This window comes from Aegilops tauschii, chromosome 4 (genome assembly GCF_002575655.3).
Source record: "Aegilops tauschii subsp. strangulata cultivar AL8/78 chromosome 4, Aet v6.0, whole genome shotgun sequence".
NCBI classification, from domain to species: domain Eukaryota; kingdom Viridiplantae; phylum Streptophyta; class Magnoliopsida; order Poales; family Poaceae; genus Aegilops; species Aegilops tauschii.
Window position 1 is genome coordinate 234480251 of NC_053038.3, and position 22932 is coordinate 234503182.

Genomic DNA, 22932 nt, shown 5'->3' on the forward strand with positions numbered 1-22932 from the left:
AGGATCAAGTATGTATCCAGGCATGCGCCGAGGAGAACCCAAGTAAATTCTCTCTCAGGAGTTGTCCAGGAGGAAGTGCATGTAGTGAAGGATTACCCAGATGTATTTGCAGAGGAGTTACCAGGCATGCCGGCAGATCAGGACATCGAGTTTTTGATAGAGTTATTGCCAGGCACCGGACCCATATCGAAGAGACCATACTGGATGCCCGCGAATGATCTGGAAGAGATCAAGAAGCAGATTAAGGAGTTATTGGAGAAAGGTTACATTCGACGAAGTTCATCACCATGGGGAGCCCCAGTGCTCTTGGTTGAGAAGAAGGATGGATCATTGAGAATTGTTGTTGATTATGGTGCGTTTAATGAAGTGACGATCAAGAACAAGTACCCACTGCCGATGATCAATGACTTGTTTGACTAGCTGCAAGGAGCTAAAGTATTCTCCAAGATCGATCTGTGATTAGGTTACCACCAGATGAAGATCTGAGAAAAGGATATACATAAGACAACATTCACCACAAGGTATGAGCTATATGAGTATACGGTTATGTCATTTGGATTGACTAACGCCCCTGCCTATTTTATGAGCTTGATGAACAAGGTATTCATGGAGTTCCTGGATAAGTTTGTTGTGGTGTTCGTTGATGATATTTTGGTATACTCGAAGAATGAAGAGGAACACAAGGAGCATTTGCGTTTGGTTCTTGAGAAGCTCAAGGAACATCAGTTATATGCCAAGTTCAGCAATGTGAGTTTTGATTGAAGGAAGTTGGATTTCTTGGACATGTTATATCAGGAGAAGGTATGGCAGTGGATCCTACCAAGGTTCAGTCAGTCACTGAGTGGTTGGCACCCACATCAGTTGGAGAGATCCGCAGTTTTCTTGGACTCGCGGGATACTATCGGAGATTCATTGAGAATTTTTCCAAGATTGCGAAGCCCATGACGGCATTGTTGAAGAAGGACACCAAGTTCCATTGGACTGAAGAATGTGAAGCAAGTTTTCAGGAATTGAAGAAACGTTTAACTATAGCCCCAGTGCTGATTCTGCAGATATACGCAAGGATTTCCAAGTGTATTGCGACGCTTCTCGCTTAGGACTTGGAGGAGTACTTATGCAAGATGGAAGGGTTGTTTCATACGCTTCACATCAGCTTCGACTGCATGAGTTGAATTATGCCACACATGATTTGGAGTTAGCAGCCGTAGTGCATGCGCTCAAGACCTGGAGACATTTTCTTATTGGAAACCGTTGTGATGTGTACATGGATCATAAGAGTTTGAAGTACATTTTCACGCAGAAGGAGCTGAACGTCAGGCAAAGGAGATGGTTGGAGATCATAAAGGATTATGATATCAAGTTGCACTATCATCCAGGTAAGGCCAATGTCGTAGCAGACACCTTGAGCCAGAAAGGTTACGCCAATACCCTCGTAAGCGGAGGATTGCCAAAGGAGTTAGCCGAGGATCTCAGGGAGCTTCGTTTGGAGATAGTCCCTAGAGGTTTTCTTGCAGCAATGGAAGTTCAGTCAACATTATTGGGAAAGATTTGAGAAGCTCAGAAGGATGACAAGGAGATTGCCGAGATAAAAGAGAGAATGAGCAAAGGAAAAGCCAAAGGTTTTCGTGAGGATGAGCACGAAACCTTGTTGTTTGAAGACTGTGTATATGTGCCCAATAATTCAGAGATCAGGAAGTTGATACTTCAGGAAGCTCATGACTCGCCATACTTGATACACCCCGGAAACACCAAGATGTATTTGGATTTGAAGGAGCGTTTCTGTGGACCGGAATGAAGAAGGATATTGCTGAGTATGTAGCTGTATGTGATGTATGTCAGAGAGTGAAGGCAGAACATCAGAAGCCAGCAGGAATACTGCAGCCTATGCCGATACCCTAATGGAAGTGGGAAAAACTTGGCATGGATTTTATCACCGGATTACCCAGGACCCGACCAGGATATGATTCTATCTGGGTAGTAGTGGATCGTTTGACCAAAGTGGCTCACTTTATCACAGTGAAGACCACCTATAACAGTGCGAAGTTGGCCAAGATATATATGACCAGGATCGTATGTCTACAGGGAGTTCCGAGGACCATCGTATCAGATAGAGGAACACAGTTTACTTCAAAGTTTTGGCACCAGCTGCACCAGACTTTGGGTACCAGGCTAGAGTTCAGTACAACCTTTCATCCACAGACAGATGGATAGACCGAGAGAGTCAATCAGATTCGGGAGGACATGTTGAGAGCCTCTGCTCTAGATTATGGATCTAGTTGGGATGACAATTTGCCTTACCCAGAGTTCCCATACAACAATAGCTACCAGGCCAGTTTGAAGATGGCACCTTTCGAAGCCCTGTATGGAAGGAGGTGCAGGACACCGTTGATGTGGGATGAAGTTGGAGACTGTCAGTTGTTTGGACCAGATTTGATTAAGGAGTCTGAAGAGAAGGTTAAGTTGATTCGAGATAGAATGAAGGTAGCTTAGTCCAGGCAGAAGAGTTACGCAGATTCAAAACGTAAGGAGGTAGTCTATGAAATCGGAGACAGAGCATATCTTCGTGTGTCACCTCTGCGAGGAGTTGAATGTTTTGGAGTGAAGGGAAAGTTAGCCCCGAGATTTGTAGGACCATACCGAGTTTTGGAACGTATGGGAGAGGTAGCCTACAAGTTGGAGTTACCCGAAGGACTATCAGGAGTTCATGATGTGTTTCACGTTTCCCAGTTGTAGAAGTGCCATGCTGAAATGGCCGATATCCCTCTGAGAGATACAGTGCCCCTAGAAGCAATTCTGTTGGATAGTGATCTGACTTATGAGGAGAAACCAGCCAAGATTCTCGAGTTTGCCAGCCGAGTTACCCGCAGCAAGGTTATCAAGTTTTGCAAAGTTCAGTGGAGCCACCATACCGAGGATTAAGCCACCTGGGAACGAGAAGGTGATCTACGCAAAGACCACCCACACCTATTTTCTAGCCAACCCGAATCTCGAGGGCAAGATTCATCTTAATGGGGGTAGGTTTGTAACATCAAAAATATTCAATTTGGAATGTTATACATAGGTCATTCATGCATATCATATTTTATTGCATTTGGTGTGGCGATCCTCGAAATTCTAAGAAACTCAAGGACCCACGGAGAGGGTTGGGGATTTCACGATTTTCATATTTGACATTTTTTCAAATAACGAAACAAGGATCATTTTGGTTTTAATTATTTTTCTCTTCAGATATTTCTAATATGAAAAATATATGAGAGGGGATAATATGACTTCTCGAAAATAAATGAAGTATTGGAGGAAAAATATTAAAATCAAATAATTAATTTTATTCGGATTTTATTGCAATTTTATTCGAATCAGGAAAAATTTGCGTTTTTTCGAAATTGCATTAGAGGCCCAAATAAATGTTCACTTTGTCCGCAATATTATTAGAGGACTGTGAAAATTTATTTCAGGATTTTTGGACTGCGTTTAGTATTTCTTTTATTAGTTTTTCCGCGTCAGGATTTAAAAAAAAATGCGAACCGCCTTAACGGCCGTGTCCGAATAGGACACTGCCGCCCGGGCCTTTATAAGGTGAGGCGTGGACGCCCCCAGCCCACCCCGCACCCCGCCCAAACCCTAGCCGCCGCCGTCGCACCGCGGCCTGCCGCCGCCGCCACCGCTGCCGCGTCGCCCGCCGGTGTTGCCGGATCCCGCCGCGGGAGCAGTGCTGGGATTACCATACATCCTGAGCACTACACCCCGGACGAGCATCAGAGGCTCCAAGAGCCTGGTCGCCAGGCCGGCGAGCTGCAATGGCTCGTGGGAAGAACCCACACTCCCCACCGAGTGGCCGTCCGAGGCAGGGGAGGCAAGCATTTCACCACAATGGGAAAGCTTGATATCTCCAGCACCGCAGACGGCTCGCCCGCCGCACCTCCTCTGGACCTAGACCAGACTCACTCCCCAAGCACCAACACGAGAACCGGAAAAAAGCATTAGCACATAGTGAATACATGAACTCCTCAAACTACGGTAATAACCAGAAAGAATCCCAATTTCTGTCACTTTGGGGTATGCGGATCATAAAACGTAATAGGTGCATCCAGCTTGAAAGATAGGATCAAGAACTCAAATATATTCATGAAAACATAAAGGGTTTAGATCTGAAATCATGGCACTCGGGCCTTAGCGACAAGCATTAAGCATAGCAAAGTCATACAACATCAATCTTAGAACATAGTGGATACTAGGGATCAAGCCCTAACAAAACTCACTCGATTACATGATAAATCTCATCCAACCCATCGTCGTCCAGCAAGCCTACGAAGGAATTACTCACTCCCGGTGGTGAGCATCATGAAATTGGTGATGGAGGAAGGTTGATGATGACAACGGCATTGAATCCCCCTCTCTTGACCCCAGAACGGACTCAAGATTAGCCCTCCCGATGAAGAGCAGGAGTTGGTGGCGGCTCTATATCATCAAACGTGATGATACCTTCTCTCTGATTTTTGCTTTATGAATAGGTACTTATGGAGTTGGAGTTAGGGTTACAGAGCTGCCAGGGGCCCACATGCCTGCCAGGCGCGTCCTGGGGGTGGGTGGGCGCCCCTGGGCTTGTGGCACACTGGTGGCCCCCCTCTGGTAATTTCCTTCGCCAATATTTTTTATATATTCTGAAATAATTCTTCGTAATTTTTTAGCTCAATCCAAGAACTTTTATTTCTGCACAAAAATAACACCATCACAATTCTTTTGAAAACAATGTCAGTCCGGGTTAGTTCCATTCAAATCGGGCAAAGTAGAGTCCAAAATAGGAGCTTAAGTGTTTGGACAAGTAGATACGTATGGGACGTATCAACTCCCCCAAGTTTAGACCATTGCTTTTCCTCAAGGAATTCAGTTGACAAACTAAATGTGATAAATAAAAACTTTTACAAACTCTTTTTGTTCTTGTTGCTGTATATATGCTTAACTAATGTTCAAGTTTTCAACAAATATTACGAACTAACCTTGTTCATGACAAAATTTACGTCTCACATTTACTCATACCAATGACATAACCAACTAGCGAGCAATAATAAGATATCTCAGACGCCAACAATTTGTCAAAATAATCATGATATAATATGATAACATGGTATCTCGCTAGCCCTTTCTGAGACTGCAAAACATAAATGTAGAGCACCTCTGAAGTTCAAGTAACGGCTAAACATTGTAATTCATGGAAAAAAGAGATCCAGTCAGGTCACACTCAACATTAACTATACTCAATTCATAAGAATAACAATAGTGCTCTCCAACTGGTGCTTGAATGAGAGGTTGATGACTCAACAATAAAAGTAAAAAAACATAAAAGTAAATGGATAGGCCCTTCAGAGAGGGAAGCAGGGATTTGTAGAGGTGCCAGAACTGAAAGCTTAAAACAGATATCAATATAATTTTGGGAGGTAAGCCTTTCTTTTCAACGTCACGACCAAGAGTTTTCAATATCTTCCATGCTAAACACATTAGCGGTGGTTTCCAAGCACAAAGGTAAAGTTTACTCCCCATCAGCCAGCAGATACACGCCAGGGCTAGCCAATCCTCGGGTGCCCTCCATACCAACAACTTTCCAAGGGAGTTTGTTTCATAATTTTGCAATTTGACCATGGGACTGGGCATCCCGAATACCATCCCCTCTCGTGTAAGGACAAGTGAAAAAACACTTATCATGAGAATAGTCCGCTTAGCATGGAAGATATTGACCGCCACTGTAGCTCCATGAGCGGTACCATCACACAAAACATATGCTTATCTCAATGTTTAGAGGTGGCACATGCAAATTTACTTAGAATGGCAGAGTAATACCACATATAGGTAAATATAGTGGACTCATCTCAAACAACTTTGGGTATAAGGATTATCATGCACAAGCAGTATTCCCGCTTAGAATAGGCGAAGGCTAGCAAATAGATTGAGAAACGACCAGCTAGAGAGCGAAAATGGTCATAAACATGCATTGAGAATAATTAACATTGAATACGAGCATGAGTAGGATATCGAACACCATGAACATAAATATCGTGGAGGCTATGTTGGTTTTGAATCAACTACATGAATGAACATGTGCCAAGTCAACCTACTCGACTCATTCAGAGGGAGATACCATACTATCATACTACATCATAACCATTTTAATGTGTGTTGACACTCAAGGTAAATCATTACCAGTCCTAGCTATTTAAGCATGGCATGACAAACTATAATCTCTAATTTTCATCACAAACATGTTTACTCATAATAAGCTAAATCAAGAACGATGAGCTAAACATATTTTCAAAAACAAAAACAAGAGGAGTTCATACCAGATTTTCTTCACCTCAATCACTTCATAAAATCATCGTCATTATTGCCTTTCACTTGCATGACCGAATGATATGAAAATAATAATAGTGCAAGTGTGCCATGGACTAAGCGGGAATCTGCAAACATTTTATTCGAAGGAGAAGACAAGGTAATATGGTCTTTTGTTAGATCAACAATAATGCATATGAGCCACTCAACAATTTCATCGTGGTCTTCTCCTTACGACAACTCAAAGAAAAGAATTTCACAGAAACACACTAAAATGTTTTTGGAGTTTTTTTTCTCAAGAAAGCAAATTAACAAAGGGAAGAAAACAAAAACAAGAAAAACTATTTACACGGGAAATCTCCCAACAAGCAAAAGAAGAATGAGAAATCTTTTTTGGGTTTTCATTTTAATAATACATACTACTAAACAAGAAAGAAAAACCGAAAAGAAGCGAGAAATATTTTTGGATTTTCAAAGTTTTTCAAGCTCACAAGAAGAAAGCGGAAATAAAACTAACATGGATATAGAGTGAAAAAGGATGAACACTGACAACTGGAATGAATGTGTTGTACATGAATGTCATGTCGGTGAGAAATATGGACTGCCCCAAGCTTAGGCTTTTGGCCTAAGTTGACCATGGGTCGAAGTATCCCCATCCAGGATAGTGCTTAGGCTCATCGAGGTTCCAATAATAAATAGGATCCTACGGATCCCACTGGTAGACAGGCTCTGGGACCGCCTCAGGCTCAGGTGCTGGCTGAGGCTCTTCCATTTGGGGCGGCACCAAGCCCCAATAAGCGTAAATATCCACGGGCATAATTGTGTACCTGCCTAAAGAAAGATTGAACAAAGAATGTGCACGCACGGTAATAGTCTCACGAGTGCCCTGACTGAAAACCAAGTTATACTGAAATAGCGGCATAACATTATTAATAAAGTCATACCCAACTATGCTAGTGTAATCAAGGTGCCTAACAGGTAAAAGCTTCTCCTCCACCTCATTGTGTCTAACAGGAATCTCAAAATGTCTAGCGAGGCAAGAAGCATAAATGCCACCATAAATGGCTCCCTTTGAGCAGTTAGTATGTAACCGTTGAGCAATCATAGCACCCAAACTAAAAGTTATATCAGTGTGAAGAGCATGGCACAAAATAGCAAGGTCAGGCGAGCTGAGTGATCCACTCTCGCACCGCCCAGTCAAACACCTCACGACAGATCGTGAGTAGTAACGCAAAACAGGAAAATGTAAACTGAATTCTAACCTCAGAAACTCCTCTTGTCTGCCCCATAGTAACTTCGGATATAAAATCCGCAACATCACGTGGGTGTGGATCTATAGGGCTGCCCTCAGGTGGAATCAAACAAGCCTCACAAAACTCATCAAGTGTAATATCTCTAGGAACATCATATAAGTTGAATGTAACAGTGAGTGGTTCTGTCCTAGAGTGGAAGTGAAAACTTTGCACAAAGGTATTTCCAAGGAGAAGGTACTGGTCACACTTATTGATGTCTACTACACAACCTTCTTCTTGTAGATGTTGTTGGGCCTCCAAGTGCAGAGGTTTGTAGGACAGTAGCAATTTACCGTCAAGTGGATGACCTAAGTTTATCAATCCGTGGGAGGCGTAGGATGAAGATGGTCTCTCTCAAACAACCCTGCAACCAAATAACAAAGAGTCTCTTGTGTCCCCAACACACCCAATACAATGGTAAATTGTAAAGGTGCACTAGTTCGGCGAAGAGATGGTGATACAAGTGCAATATGTATGGTAGATATAGGTATTTGTAATCTGAAAATATAGAAACAGAAAGGTAACTAATGATAAAATTGAGCGTAAAAGGTATTGCAATGCTAGGAAACAAGGCCTAGCGTTCATACTTTTACTAGTGCAAGTTCTGTCAACAATAATAACATAATTGGAGCATACAACTATCCCTCAACATGCAACAAAGAGTCACTCCAAAGTCACTAATAGCGGAGAACAAACGAAGAGATTATTGTAGCGTACGAAACCACCTCAAAGTTATTCTTTCTGATCGATCTATTCAAGAGTCGATAGTAAAATAACACGAAGCTATTTTTCCATTCAATCTATCCTAGAGTTCGTACTAGAATAACACCTTAAGACACAAATCAACCAAAACCCTAATGTCACCTAGATACTCCAATGTCACCTCAAGTATCCGTGGATATGATTATACGATATGCATCACAAAATCTCTGATTCATCTATTCAACCAACACAAAGAACTTCAAAGAGTGCCCCAAAGTTTCTACTGGAGAGTCAAGTCGTAAACGTGTGCCAACCCCTATGCATAAGTTCACGAGGTCATGGAACTCGCATGTTGGTCACCAAAACATACGTCAAGTGGAGCACGTGAATATCCCATTGTCACCACAGATAAGCACATGCAAGACATACATCAAGTGTTCTCAAATCCTTAAAGACTCAATCCGATAAGATAACTTCAAAGGGAAAACTCGATCCATTACACGAGAGTAGAGGGGGAGAAACATCATAAGATACAACTATAATAGCAAAGCTCGCGATACATCAAGCTCGTGCCGAATCAAGAACACGAGAGAGAGAGAGATCAAACACACAGCTACTGGTACATACCCTCAGCCCCGAGGGTGAACTACTCCCTCCTCATTATGGAGAGCACCGGGATGATAAGATGGCCACCGGTGAGGGATCCCCCCTCCGGCAGGGTGCCAGAACAGGGCCCCGATTGGTTTTTGGTGGCTATAGAGGCTTGCCGCGGCAGAACTCCCGATCTAGGTTATGTTCTGGAAGTTTTAGGGATTTATAGGAGAAGTTGGCGTCGGGAACAAGTTAGGGGGCCCCACAGGGAGTCCACGAGGCAGGGGACGCGCCCCAGGGGGGTGGGCGCGCCCTCCAACCTCGTGGGGCCCAAGGGACTCCCCTCCGGTAATTCTTCGTTCCATTATTTTTTATATTTTCCAGAAAAAAAATCTCTGTTGATTTTCAGCGCATTCCGAGAACTTTTATTTCTGCACAAAAACAACACCACGGTAGTTCTGCTGAAAATAGCGCCAGTCCGGGTTCGTTCTAACCAAATCATAGCAAAATCATGTAGAAATATTGTAAACATGGCATGAATACATCAAAATTATAGATATATTGGAGACGTATTAGCATCCCCAAGCTTAATTCCTGCTCGTCCTTGAGTAGGTAAATGATAAAAACAGAATTTTTGATGTGGAATGCAACCTAACATATTTTTCAACGTAATTTTTTTATTGCGGCATGAATGTTCAGATCCGAAAGATTCAAAATAAAATTTTAATATTGACATAGAAACAATAATACTTCAAGCATACTAATTAAGCAAGTATGTCTTCTCAAAATAACATGGCCAAAGAAAGTTATCCCTTCAAAATCATATAGTCTGGCTATGCTCTATCTTCATCACACAAAGTATTTAATCATGCACAACCCCGATGACAAACCAAGCAATTGTTTCGTACTTTTGATGTTCTCAAACCTTTTCAACTTTCACGCAATACATGAGCGTGAGCCATGGACATAGCACTATAGGTGGAATAGAATGGTATTTGTGGAGAAGACAAAAAGGAGAAGATAGTCTCACATCAACTAGTTGTATCAACGGGCTATGGAGATGCCCATCAATAAATATCAATGTGAGTGAGTAGGGATTGCCATGCAATGGATGCACTAAAGCTTTAAGTGTATGAGAGCTCAACCGAAAAAACTAAGTGGTTGTGCATCCAACTTGCTTGCTCACGAAGACCTAGGGAAATTTTGAGGAAGCCCATCATTGGAATATACAAGCCAAGTTCTATAACGTAAAATTCCCACTAGTATATGAAAGTGACAACATAGGAGACTCTCTATCATGAAGATCATGGTGCTACTTTGAAGCACAAGTGTGGTAAAAGGATAGTAGCATTGTCCCTTCTCTCCTTTTCTCTCATTTTTTTATTCTTATTTTATTATTTTTTATTTGGGCCTTTTCTCTTTTTTTATGGCCCCTTTTTTAATTTCCGTCTGGAGTCTCATCCCGACTTGTGGGGGAATCATAGTCGCCATCATCCTTTCCTTACTGGGACAATGCTCTGATAATGATAATCATCACACTTTTATTTACTTACAACTCATGGCTTACAACTCAATACTTAGAACAAAAATATGACTCAATATGAATGCCTCCGGCGGTGTACCGGGATGTGCAATGACTCATGAGTGGCATGTATGAAATAATTATGAATGGTGGCTTTGCAACAAATACTATGTCAACTACATGATCATGCAAAGCAATTTGACAATGATGGAGTGTGTCACAATAAACGGAACGGTGGAAAGTTGCATGGCAATATATCTCGGAATGCTATGGAAATGCCATAATAGATAGGTATGGTGGCTGTTTTGAGGAAGATTTATGGTGGGTATATGATACCGGCGAAAGGTGCACGGTATTAGAGAGGCTAGCAATGGTGGAAGGGTGAGAGTGCGTATAATCCATGGACTCAACATTAGTCATAAAGAACTCACATACTTATTACAAAAATCTATTAGTTATCAAACCGAAGTACTACGCGCATGCTCCTAGGGGGATAGATTGGTAGGAAAAGACCATCGCTCGTCCCCGAGCGCCGCTCATAAGGAGGACAATCAATAAATAAATCATGCTCCGACTTCATCACATAACGGTTCACCATACGTGCATGCTACGTCAATCACAAACTTCAACACAAGTATCTCTCAAATTCACAACTACTCAACTAGCATGACTTTAATATCACCATCTTCATATCTCAAAACAATCATAAGGAATCAAACTTCTCATAGTATTCAATGCACTCTATATGAAAGTTTTTATTATACCCATCTTGAATGCCCATCATATTAGGACTAAATTCATAACCAAAGCAAATTACCATGCTGTTTAAGACTCTCAAAATAATATAAGTGAAACATGAGAGTTCATCTATTTCTTCAAAATAAAACCACCGCCATGCTCTAAAAGGATACAAGTGAAGCACTAGAGCAAATGACAAACTACTCCGAAAGATATAAGTGAAGGTAAATGAGTAGTCGAATAATTATGTAACCATGTGAAGACTCTCTAACACTTAAGAATTTCGGATCTTGGGATATTATTCAAACAGCAAGCAAAACTAAATAAAATAAAATGACGCTCCAAGCAAAACACATATCATGTGGTGAATAAAAATATAGCTCCAAGTAAAGTTACCGATGAACGAAGACGAAAGAGGGGATGCCATCCGGGGCATCCCCAAGCTTAGGCCCTTGGTTTTCCTTGAATATTACCTTGGGGTGCCTTGGGCATCCCCAAGCTTAGGCTCATTCCACTCCTTATTCCATAGTCCATCGAATCTTTACCCAAAACTTGAAAACTTCACAACACAAAACTCAATAGAAAACTCGTAAACTCCGTTAGTATAAGAAAATAAATCACCACTTAGGACTGTTGTGAACTCATTCTAAATTCGTATTGGTGTAATATCTACTGTATTATAACTTCTCTATGGTTCATACCCTCCGATACTACTCATAGATTCATCAAAAGAAGCAAACAACACATAGAAAACAGAATATGTCAAAAACAGAACAGTCTGTAGCAATCTGTATCATTCTAATACTTCTGTAAATCCAAAAATTCTGAAATAAATTGGTGGACGTGAATTTCCTCTAGATCAAAATCAAGAACTTTATCAAGGACAAATTCTGCCATATCCTTATTTATATGTTTCATTTCTTCATAACTCACAAGCAAACTAAGTTCATTATGATGCACAAGGGAAATCAAGTCATCACAATTTTTGGACATGATACGATCATGAAACAATTTGCATTGGATATTTAAATGACCACGTTCATTGCAAAGTTCACAAGGATGACTAAGAAAATTTAAATTTTCAGCACAAACATCTAGCCTTTCTTGCAACCATTTGGTTTCTAAATACTTATGCCTCTTGCAAAATCTATCTTCCCTATTTGGTGTGTACTTGCAAACTCTATGCACTCCACAAAGTTTGACATGCTTATAAGAGACATTTCATCACGACTAGTGAATCATCATTAGTACTATGGATATTCAAAGAGATCGTACTAACAACATTGCAATCACGCTCATCATTCAAAGATTTAGTGCCAAATATTTTAATGCATTCTTCTTCTAGCATTTTGGCACAATTATCGGAATCCTTATTTTCACGAAAGATATTAAAAAGATGAAGCATATGAGGCACCCTCAATTCCATTTTTTTGTAGTTTTCTTTTATAAACTAAACTAGTGGTAAAACAAGAAACTAAAAGAGTCGATTGCAAGATCTAAAGATATACCTTCAAGCACTCACCTCCCCGGAAACGGTGCCAGAAATTGCTTGATGTCCACTACACAAACTTCTTCTTGCAGACGTTGTTGGGCCTCCAAGTGCAGAGGTTTGTAGGACAGTAGCAAATTTATTTCAAGTGGATGACCTAAGGTTTATCAATCTATAAGAGGCGTAGGATGAAGATGGTCTCTCTCAAACAACCCTGCAACCAAATAACAAAGAGTCTCTTGTGTCCCCAACACACCCAATACAATGGTAAATTGTATAGGTGCACTAGTTCGGTGAAGAGATGGTGATACAAGTGCAATATGGATGGTAGATATAGGTATTTGTAATCCGAAAATATAAAAATAGCAAGGTAACTAATGATAAAAGTGAGCGTAAACAGTATTGCAATGCTAGGAAACAAGGCCTAGGGTTCATACTTTCACTAGTGCAAGTTCTCTCAACAATAATAACATAATTGGATCATATAACTCTCCCTCAACATGCAACAAAGAGTCACTCCAATGTCACTAATAGAGGAGAACAAACGAAGACATTATTGTAGGGTAGGAAACCACCTCAAAGTTATTCTTTCTGATCGATCTATTCAAGAGTCCGTAGTAAAATAACACGAAGCACTACAGGAAACAGCTACTTTGCCGTCTGCCACGGCGGACGGCAAAGGCTCGAAAGGCGGACGGCAAAGACCTTTGCCGTCAGCCGCGGACGGCAAAAGGCTCCGACAAAGAAGGCTACGGTAAACAGCTGCTTTGCCGTCTGCTTCCTGGAGGCGGACGGCAAAGGCTCTTTGCCGTCTGCGGCGGACGGCAAAGAGGGCGGACGGCAATAATTGCGCTGTCAGTCCGTTAAGTGGCTAACGGCAGACCATTGCCGTCCGCCGCAGACGGCAAAATTTCTCTAGTCTTTGCCGTCCGCCTTATGATGTCATCTACACGTCACTAGATGGCAGGTTCTTTGCCGTCCGCCTTATGATGTCATCTACACGTCACTAGATGGCAGGTTCTTTTCCGTCTGCCACTGGTCGGGGTGTCGTGTCGGGGTCGGGTGTCGGGGTGTGGTGTCGGGGTTGGGGGGTCAGGGGGTCAGGGGGTCTTCTCATTCTTCTACTACTTCTACTTCTTCTCATTCTTCTACTTCTTCTCATCCCCCGTCTTCTTCTTCTTCTTCTTCTTCTTTCTCCTCCTCCTCCTCCTCCTCTTCTTCTTCTTCTTCTTCTTCTTCTTTCTCCTCCTCCTCCTCCTCCTCCTCCTCCTCCTCTTCTTCTTCTTCTTCTTCTTCTTCTTCTTCTTCTTCTTCTTCTTTCTCCTCCTCCTCCTCCTCCTCCTCCCCCTCCTCCTCCTCCTCCTCTTCTTCTTCTTCTTCTTCTTCTTCTTCTTCTTCTTCTTCTTCTTCTTCTTCTTCTTCTTCTTCTTCTTCTTCTTCTTCTTCTTCTTCTTCTTCTTCTTCTTCTTCTTCTTCTTCTTCTTCTTCTTCTTCTTCTTCTTCTTCTTCTTCTTCTTCTTCTTCTTCTTCTTCTTTCTCCTCCTCCTCCTCCTCCTCCTCCTCCTCCTCCTCTTCTTCTTCTTCTTCTTCTTCTTCTTCTTCTTCTTCTTCTTCTTCTTCTTCTTCTTCTTCTTCTTCTTCTTCTTCTTCTTCTTCTTCTTCTTCTTCTTTCTCCTCCTCCTCCTCCTCCTCCTCCTCCTCCTCCTCTTCCTCTTCTTCTTCTTCTTCTTCTTCTTCTTCCCCCTTCTACTTAACCTAAACCTAAACTAAAAACCTAAACTAATTAAAACTAAACTATTTAAACTAATTAAACTAAATAACCTAAACTAATTAATTCTAAACTGAAAAAACATAAACTAAAAAACCTTATCTAAACAGAAAAAAAACAAAAAAAAAAAGAAAAAAAAGGGAGGGGCTCAATGTGGGGGGCGCCGACGGGTCGGGGAGGGGCCGGCGACGGGGGGCCGGGCGGGGCGGTGGAGGAGGCGGGGCGGCGGGGGCCCGGCCGGCGGGGGGCCGGGGCGGGGCGGTGGAGGAGGCGGGGCGGCGGGAGCCCGGGGCGGCGGGGGGGCCGGGCGGCGGGGGGCCGGGGCGGGGCGGTGGAGGAGGCGGCGGGGGGCGCGGGGTGGCGGGGGGCCGGGGCGGCGGGGGCCGGGGCGGCGATGGGGCGCGGGGCGGCGGGGGGCCGGGGCGGGGGGGGCGACGGGGCGTGGGGCGGCGGGGAGCCGGGGCGGCGGGCGGCGGCGGCGGGGTCGGAGGAGAAGGGCGCGCGAGGACGAAGTGAGTAACGGGCGGGGGGGCACTTGCCGTTAGTCAAGTGCCCTCTTTGCCGTCCGCCTTTTTGCCTCTTTGCCGTCTGCTAGCGGACGGCAAAGAGGTGGGCCGTTAACATTTTTTCAAATGAGCGGGGGGTGGGGGCCACCACACTCTTTGCCGTCCGCCAGCGGACGGCAAAGAGCTGGCAGATGGCAAAGAGCTTCTTTGCCGTCAGCCTTTTCTTTGCCGTCTGCTTATGCGTAGCTGATGGCAAAGAGCTGCTTTGCCGTCAGCTAGCAGACGGCAAAGAGCTGGCAGATGGCAAATTAGTTGATTCCAGTAGTGAAGCTATTCTTTCCGTTCAATCTATCCTCGAGTTCGTAATAGAATAACACCTTAAGACACAAATCAACCAAAACCCTAATGTCACCTAGATACTCCAATGTCACCTCAAGTATCCGTGGGTACGATTATATGATATGCGTCACACAATCTCAGATTCATCTATTCAACCAACACAAAGAACTTCAAAGAGTGCCCCAAAGTTTCTACCGGAGAGTCAAGAAGAAAACATGTGCCAACCCCTATGCATAAGTTCACAAGGTCACGAAACTCACAAGTTGATCACCAAAATATACATCAAGTGGATCACGTGAATATCCCATTGTCACCATAGATAAGCACATGCAAGACATACATCAAGTGTTCTCAAATCCTTAAAGACTCAATCCGATAAGATAACGTCAAAGGGAAAACTAAATCCATTACAAGAGAGTAGAGGGGGAGAAACATCATAAGATCCAACTATAATAGCAAAGCTCGCGATACATCAAGATCGTGTCGAATTATGAACACGAGAGAGAGAGAGAGATCAAACACATAGCTACTGCTACATACCCTCAGCCCCGAGGGTGAACTACTCCCTCCTCGTCATGGAGAGCACCAGGATGATGAAGATGGCCACCGGTGAGGGATCCCCCCTCCGGCAGGGTGCCCGAACTGGGTCCTAATTGGTTTTTGGTGGCTACAGAGGCTTGCGGTGGCGGAACTCCCGATCTAGGTTATGTTCTGGAAGTTTTGGGGATTTATAGGAGAAGTTGGCGTCAGGAACAAGTCAGGGGGCCCCACAGGGAGTCCACGAGGCAGGGGGCACGCCCCAGGGGGTAGGTGCGCCCTCCACCCTCATGGGGCCCACCGGACTCCCCTCCGATAACTCTTCGTTCCATTATTTTTATATTTTCCAAAAAAATGTCTTCGTTGATTTTCAGCACATTCCGAAAACTTTTATTTCTGCACAAAAACAACACCACGGTAGTTCTGCTGAAAACAGCGTCAGTCCAGGTTAGTTCTAACCAAATCATACCAAAATCATGTAGAAATATTATAAACATGGCATGAATACATAAAAAATTATAGATACATTGGAGACGTATCACTTATCTTCCAGGAAGGGGATGATATAGGCGTTGTTCGCCAAATGATAAAAGTCATCGAGAATTCCCGCTTCCCTCAAGAAAGTGTTGCACGACCATTTGCGCGGCCACACTTCAGCTGCATGAGGGAGGTGGTATTTGGGATTCAGAGCCTCCTTAGGATTCTGGATCAAAGTCCTCTTAACCTCCACATGAGCATTTTTTCTGAAAATTTCTGAAATTTTAGTGACTCAAAATAAAACTAAACTAAACTACTCCGATAAGTGTCTAGAGGCTATATCATGCATCAAAACTATTTTGGAACAGAGAAATTTAACATGCGACCTCAAAAACATGGTCACCACAATAGCAAATCTTGCAATATATAAAGCACTAGAACAAAAACTAATTGGACCATTGGAGGAGTTACATACCAAAGAATAATCTCCCAAAACAGTTTTGGAAACTGAGTTTCAAGCAAGGAGATTGAAAATTGCAGTCAAAGGAGCAAGAACATGGGTTTGAGGAACCTAGTGAATTTTTCTGGAGGAAGAAGAAGGGAGTGGGCGACTGGCATAAGTGAGTGGGTCCATGTAGGACACACACGCCCACAAGGAGTGCCATGTGAGCTTGTGGCTCACAGGTGCATCCCCTTGGGGTGTGTTGAGCGTGAAAATTCTTAAATATTATACAAAAAAACATACTAAATTTTGAGGGCATTCTGAGCAGTTTTAATTTCGGGTCATTTTTTATTGCAGGAAAAATTCAGAAAACAGGATAATCATGGTATTTCTACTTTATTAACTTTAAATAACATAAAGTAATAGTGCATGCAGTAGGTTGTGCTTACTAAATTCATCGGCCACATGCCCCTAAAAAAGAATCCATTAATAAGGTTAATCAAGTCTTATTAGCAGACAATTTTTGAACGACATGAAATAGAAGAATCTTTGTATAACACTAGGTCACCTCAACGGGGATATGCATTTCCCCCGTAATAAGAGTTTCATATTTCTTTTTGCCTGAAGGAATAGGGAATTTGAAACCTCCAATAGTAATTGTCGAAGCTTTTTTGCAATCGATAACAACCCCTGCAGTATTCAAAAAGGGTTTACCAAGGATAATCGACATATTGTCGTCCTTGGGCATATCAAGTATAACAAAGTCTGTCAAGATAGTAACATTTCTAACTACGATAGGCACATCCTAAAAAATTCCAATAAGTATAGTAGTAGTGTCGGTGTTCTGGGACCGGGGGTTCCCCAGACTTGCCTGCCTGCGGCCCACATCGTGGCTCCACAAGCGTGCCCGTACGGCCAATCTTCACCAACAAGCACTCAAGACCCTCGGGAGCGGCCTCACCAGGCTGGCTCGCGAGGGGCGGAGAGATCAAGGCAAGGCAAACCTCGCGAGGTTCTCATGACGTGATCCATGACGATCGAGACCAGGCGGGCGCCAGTGCACACAGTGTCCTTGCTTCCTCTTTGGCGCTAAGGAGGCAAGCGCAGGCGAGGAGTACCGAGGCGTCAAGCAAAGGTTTCCATATCAGTGCAACGAGAACAAGACCAGCAGGATGACAAGACGAAGGTCACCGTGGAGCCCAAGACGGCGTCACCACCAAAGCCTTTGGCAAGCGAAGACTACTTTTGTCAGGATAAGCTGTACTAACTGTCCCCTTTCAAACTGGCCGTTGTTGGCTCCCTTCCCGCTCAATATTTGGGAAGAGGACCAGGGCCTCTATAAATAGGGCTAGCCACCACAGTAGAGGGCATGGGATCCTTACCTACCAGAACTCATCTCGAGCGATCCTCACACCCACCAAGCACTAGAACACCTCACCTCAGGAGGTTGTTCTTTCCCTTGTACTGTTCATCCCCAGCCCAAGAGGGAATCCACCACCACCACACTGGAGTAGGGTATTATACCACAACGGTGGCCTGAACTAGTATAAATCCTGCGTCTCGTGTGTTGAGAGTTCGTCGTGCTTAGCCTAGAGATCGTGAAGCGTGTTAGGGCATGATCAGTGAGGGGGAGATCTTCGCGCGCACCCCAGTGTTTGAACCTTAAGGGTTTTGTCAGAACCCGAAATCCGACATTTGGCGTGCCAGGTAGGGGTACGGGTAGGGGTACGCCGGAGTTTTCCTTCCACTGATCTGCTCTACGCTGCCGCTGCACTCTGCCCCCATTGCAAGCACAGCGCTTCTCGCTCCGGCGACCGATGCCAGTGGCGGGGCTAGGGGGCTCCGAGCCCTTGCTCCCGCCTTGCGGCGGGTGCAGAGACCACCCAAATTCAAGTCGCAGATGCCGCCGCGCTACGACAGCGTGGCGGATCTGGTGGATTTCCTGCTAGCGTACGAGGAAGCCATCCTCAAGGCCGGGGCGACGACAAGGTCATGGCCAACTGGCTTCCCATGGCCCTGACTGGCGTGACGCGCGCCTGGCTGCTCAACCTCCCCGGATCCACTGTGGTATCTTGGGAGGAGCTGCGCGATCTCTTCGTCGCGCGCATCGCGGCACCGGCACCCCACATGGTCGCGGCCCTCCTCAGCGGCTTGCAAGCACCGCCCTCGGCTCGTCACATCAAGCCGTTCCTTCGCCAGATCGGCGCCACTTCCAAGCGCCCGGGGGCTCCACCGGGTTGGGCCGCACCCGAGGCCGACCTCACCTTCGACTCAGGGGATCATCCCGCCTCCACCACCAGCTCGGGTATGCTCCCAATGCGTTGCACGCCCACCATCTGCAACGTGGTCATTACCAAGACCCACATCGACGGCGGCGCCGGCCTCAACGTGCTCTCCGTGGAAGCCTTCGGCCTCCTTCACGTACCTCTCGAGCGGCTCCGCCTCAGCAAGCCTTTATCGGGGGTTGGCGCCGGCACCGCCCACTCCCTAGGGTAGATCCGCCTTCCTGTCACCTTCAGCACGCGCGACAATTACCGCACCAAGCTGGTCGACTTCGACATCCCCCGCATCGGCCTCCCGTACAACGCCATCCTCGGGTACCCAGCTCTGGCCCAGTTCATGGCAGCAACCCATCCGGCTTACAACCTCATGAAGATGCTTGGGAGCAAGGGCGTCCTCACCATCGAGGGGGACACCAAGGAGGCCCTGGTGGCACTCAAGCTTGCCCTCAAGACCGCCGCAGTGGCACAGCCCGCCGGCGCGGGCGCCTCCGAGGACAAGGGAGCTGCACCAACCAAGAAGAAGGAGTTGTTCACCCAAGACAAGGCAAAAACCAAGCAGGTGCCCGTCGATGAGGACGGGTCCTCAGGAGCCACCTTTACCATAAGTTCCGACCTCGACCCTGACCAAGAGGAAGCGTTGGTGAAGTTCTTGCGCAAACAAGGAGATATTCGCATGGGAACCCAAACAGCTGGTGGGGGTCCCGAGAGAGGTGATTGAGCATCACTTAAAGGTGTGCCCCAATGTACGCCCCGTGAAGCAGCGGGCGAGACGACAGTCCTCGGAGGAGTAGGCCTTCATCGTCCAAGAAACCCGCAAGCTGGAGGCGGCGGGTGCCATTCGCGAGGTTCGGTACCCCGAGTGGTTGGCGAACCCCGTTGTTGTGCCGTAGAAAGGCGGGAAGGAGCGCATGTGTGTCGACTTCACCAACCTCAATAAGGCCTGCCCCCAAGATCCATTCCCGCTTCCACGCATCGACCAGATCGTCGACTCCACCGCCGAGTGCGATTTGCTGTGCTTCCTACATGCGTTCTCGGGCTACCACCAGATCAAGATGGCGGTAGAAGATGTGGAGAAGACCGCCTTCCTGACCCCGTGTGGCATGTACTGTTATACTTGCATGCCTTTCGGACTGCGCAACGCGGGAGCAACCTTCCAGCGGCTGATGCACATCGCCTTAGGGCGGTAGCTCGGGAGAAACACGGAGGCCTACGTCGACGACATTGTGGTGAAGTCTCGGGAGGCGAGAACCATGATCCAAGACCTGGAGGAGACCTTCACAAGCCTGCGCCAGGTGAACTTGCGACTCAACCCAGAGAAGTGCGTGTTCGGTGTCCCTTTCGGCAAGCTGCTGGGTTTTCTCGTATCCCACAGAGGGATCGAGGCGAACCCAGAAAAGGTCAAGGAAATTGAAGACATGAGCCCACCACAGACCCTCAAAGAGATGCAGAAGCTTGTCGGTCGTGTGAATGCGTCGGGGCGCTTTATCTCCAAGTTGGCAGAGCGTGCCCTACCGTTCTTCAAGCTAAAGAAGAAGAAGGGCCCATTCGAGTGGACTCCGGAGGCCGACCAAGCGTTTCAAGACCTCAAGAGATACCTAACCAGCCCTCCAGTGGTAGCGCCTTGTCCCCTCGAGCCCTTGGTGCTCTGCCTGTCTTCCACACCCCACTCTACCAGCGCAACGCTGGTAGCCCTCAAAGAAGAGCGCCAGGGAAAGGGCCCATCAAGTGGAACCACCGAACTGGACGGAGAGGCACGACACCAAGGAGAACTCCTGAAGCAGCGACTGCTTCGGCAGATCACCAAGCCCCTGAAGCCGAAGACCCCGAAGAGACACCTCGACCCCCAGAAGCCGAGGGCTCTGTCAGCTCTCCCGCCCTCGTCGAGCACCCCTTGTATTTCGTCAGCACAATGTTGAGGGATGCGAGGGCACGATACCCCATGCCTCAGAAGATCCTACTCACGCTCCTGGTGGCCTCGCGCAAGCTGCGCCACTACTTCTAGGGTCATCCCATCAAGGTCGTCTCTGCTTACCCACTAGAAAGAGTGCTCAGGAGCCCCAATGCTGCCGGGCGAGTCACCGAATGGAACATCGAGCTGCAAGCATTTGACTTGGAGTTCAGCACGACCAGGGTCATCAAGGGGGCTGCGGTCGCAGACTTTGTGGCAGAATGGACCGACGCCCCAGAGCTCAAAGCAGGCGACGATCAATCCCTAGCTCCAGGAAGCGAAGCACCGGACGGTTGGGTCATGTACTTCGACGGTGCATTCTCACGCCAGGGCGTGGGGGTTGGAGCGGTGCTCATCTCACCCACCCAGAACAAGCTCTACTATGCCGTGCAGCTATGCTTCCAGCAGGGTGAGAAGGTCTCAAATAACATAGTAGAGTACAAGGGCCTCATAGCTGGCCTCAGGGCTGCGGTGGCCCTGGGGGTGAGGCGTCTCACCATGAAGGGCGACTCGCAACTCCTCGTCAACTTCTCAAACAAGGTATATGTGCCAAAGGACGAGCACATGGATGCATACCTGGCGGAGGTGCGCAAGATGAAGAGGCAGTTCTCGGGTCTGGAGTTACAGCATCTGCCCCGTGGCACCAACAAGGAAACCGACGACATCGCCAGAAGAGCATCCAAGCGGCTACCCCAAGAGCCTGGCGTCTTTGAAGAGCGGCTCTTCAAGCCGTCAGCAACGTCGCCGCTCTCGAGAACAGCGCTACCTTGTGAGGAGCTCCCTCAACCACCTGCCTCAAGAGCCCAGGCCTGCGGCCCGACCTCGGGAGTGCGGTTGCTCTTGGCGCTCGAACCTCAGGAGGGGTGCTGGATCAAGGAATTCAAGGAATACCTAACGCAAGGGATGCTGCAGGAAGAGGAGGAGGACATGGAGGTTGTGGCCCGACAAGCTACGGCGTACTGCATCCGGGACGGTGAGTTATACAGGAAGCGGTTGAATGACGTTTCCCTACGTTGCATCTCTAGGGAGCATGGAAAAGAGCCGCTGACCGACATACACGACGGGGACTGCGGGCACCACTCGTCGTCACGGACCCTTGTCGGCAAGGTGTTTCGCAGTGGATTCTACTGGCCCACGGCACTCAATGATGTGAATGAGTTAGTAAGGTCCTGCGAGGGCCAATTCCACGCCAAGCAGATTCATCAGCCGGCTCAGGGCCTCCAGACCATCCCCCTCTCATGGCCGTTCGCGGTCTAGGGGCTGGATATCTTGGGCCCGTTCCCTCGAGCACCTGGGGGCTACCGCTACCTGTACGTCGCCATCGACAAGTTCACCAAGTGGGCGGAGGTAGAAGCCGTCTGCACCATCCCAGCTGGCTCCGCGGTCAAGTTCATCAAAGGTCTCGTGAGCTGTTTCGGGGTCCCCAACCGCATCATCACCAAATAACGGCTCGCAGTTCACTAGTAATCTCTTCAAGACATATTGTGCTAACCTTGGAACGCAGATCTACTACGCTTTGGTGGCGCACCCCAGCAGCAATGGTCAGGCCGAACACGCCAACGCAGAGGTCCTGAGGGGCCTCAAGACCAGGACCTTCAAGAAGAAGCTCGAGGCCTGCGGCAGGGGCTGGCACGACGAGCTCCAGTCCGTGTTGTGGTCCATCCGCACCACCGCCACCAAGCCAACGGGTGAGACCCCATTCTTCCTCGTCTACGGAGCAGAAGCGGTTCTCCCTCACGAGGTCAAACATCGCTCCGCGCGGGTCCTGGCGTTCGATGAGGCGCAGTAGGACGCCATGCGGGGGATGGACCTCGTGCTGGGGGAGGAACGCCGCCGTGAAGCCGCGCTACGAGCGGCAAGGTATCAGCAGGCGCTGCAGCGATATCACTGCCGCAACATCTGCTCCAGGATGCTCGAGGCGGGTGACCTCGTCCTAAGGCGGGTGCTCTCCAGGGAAGGGCTGCATAAGCTCTCACCC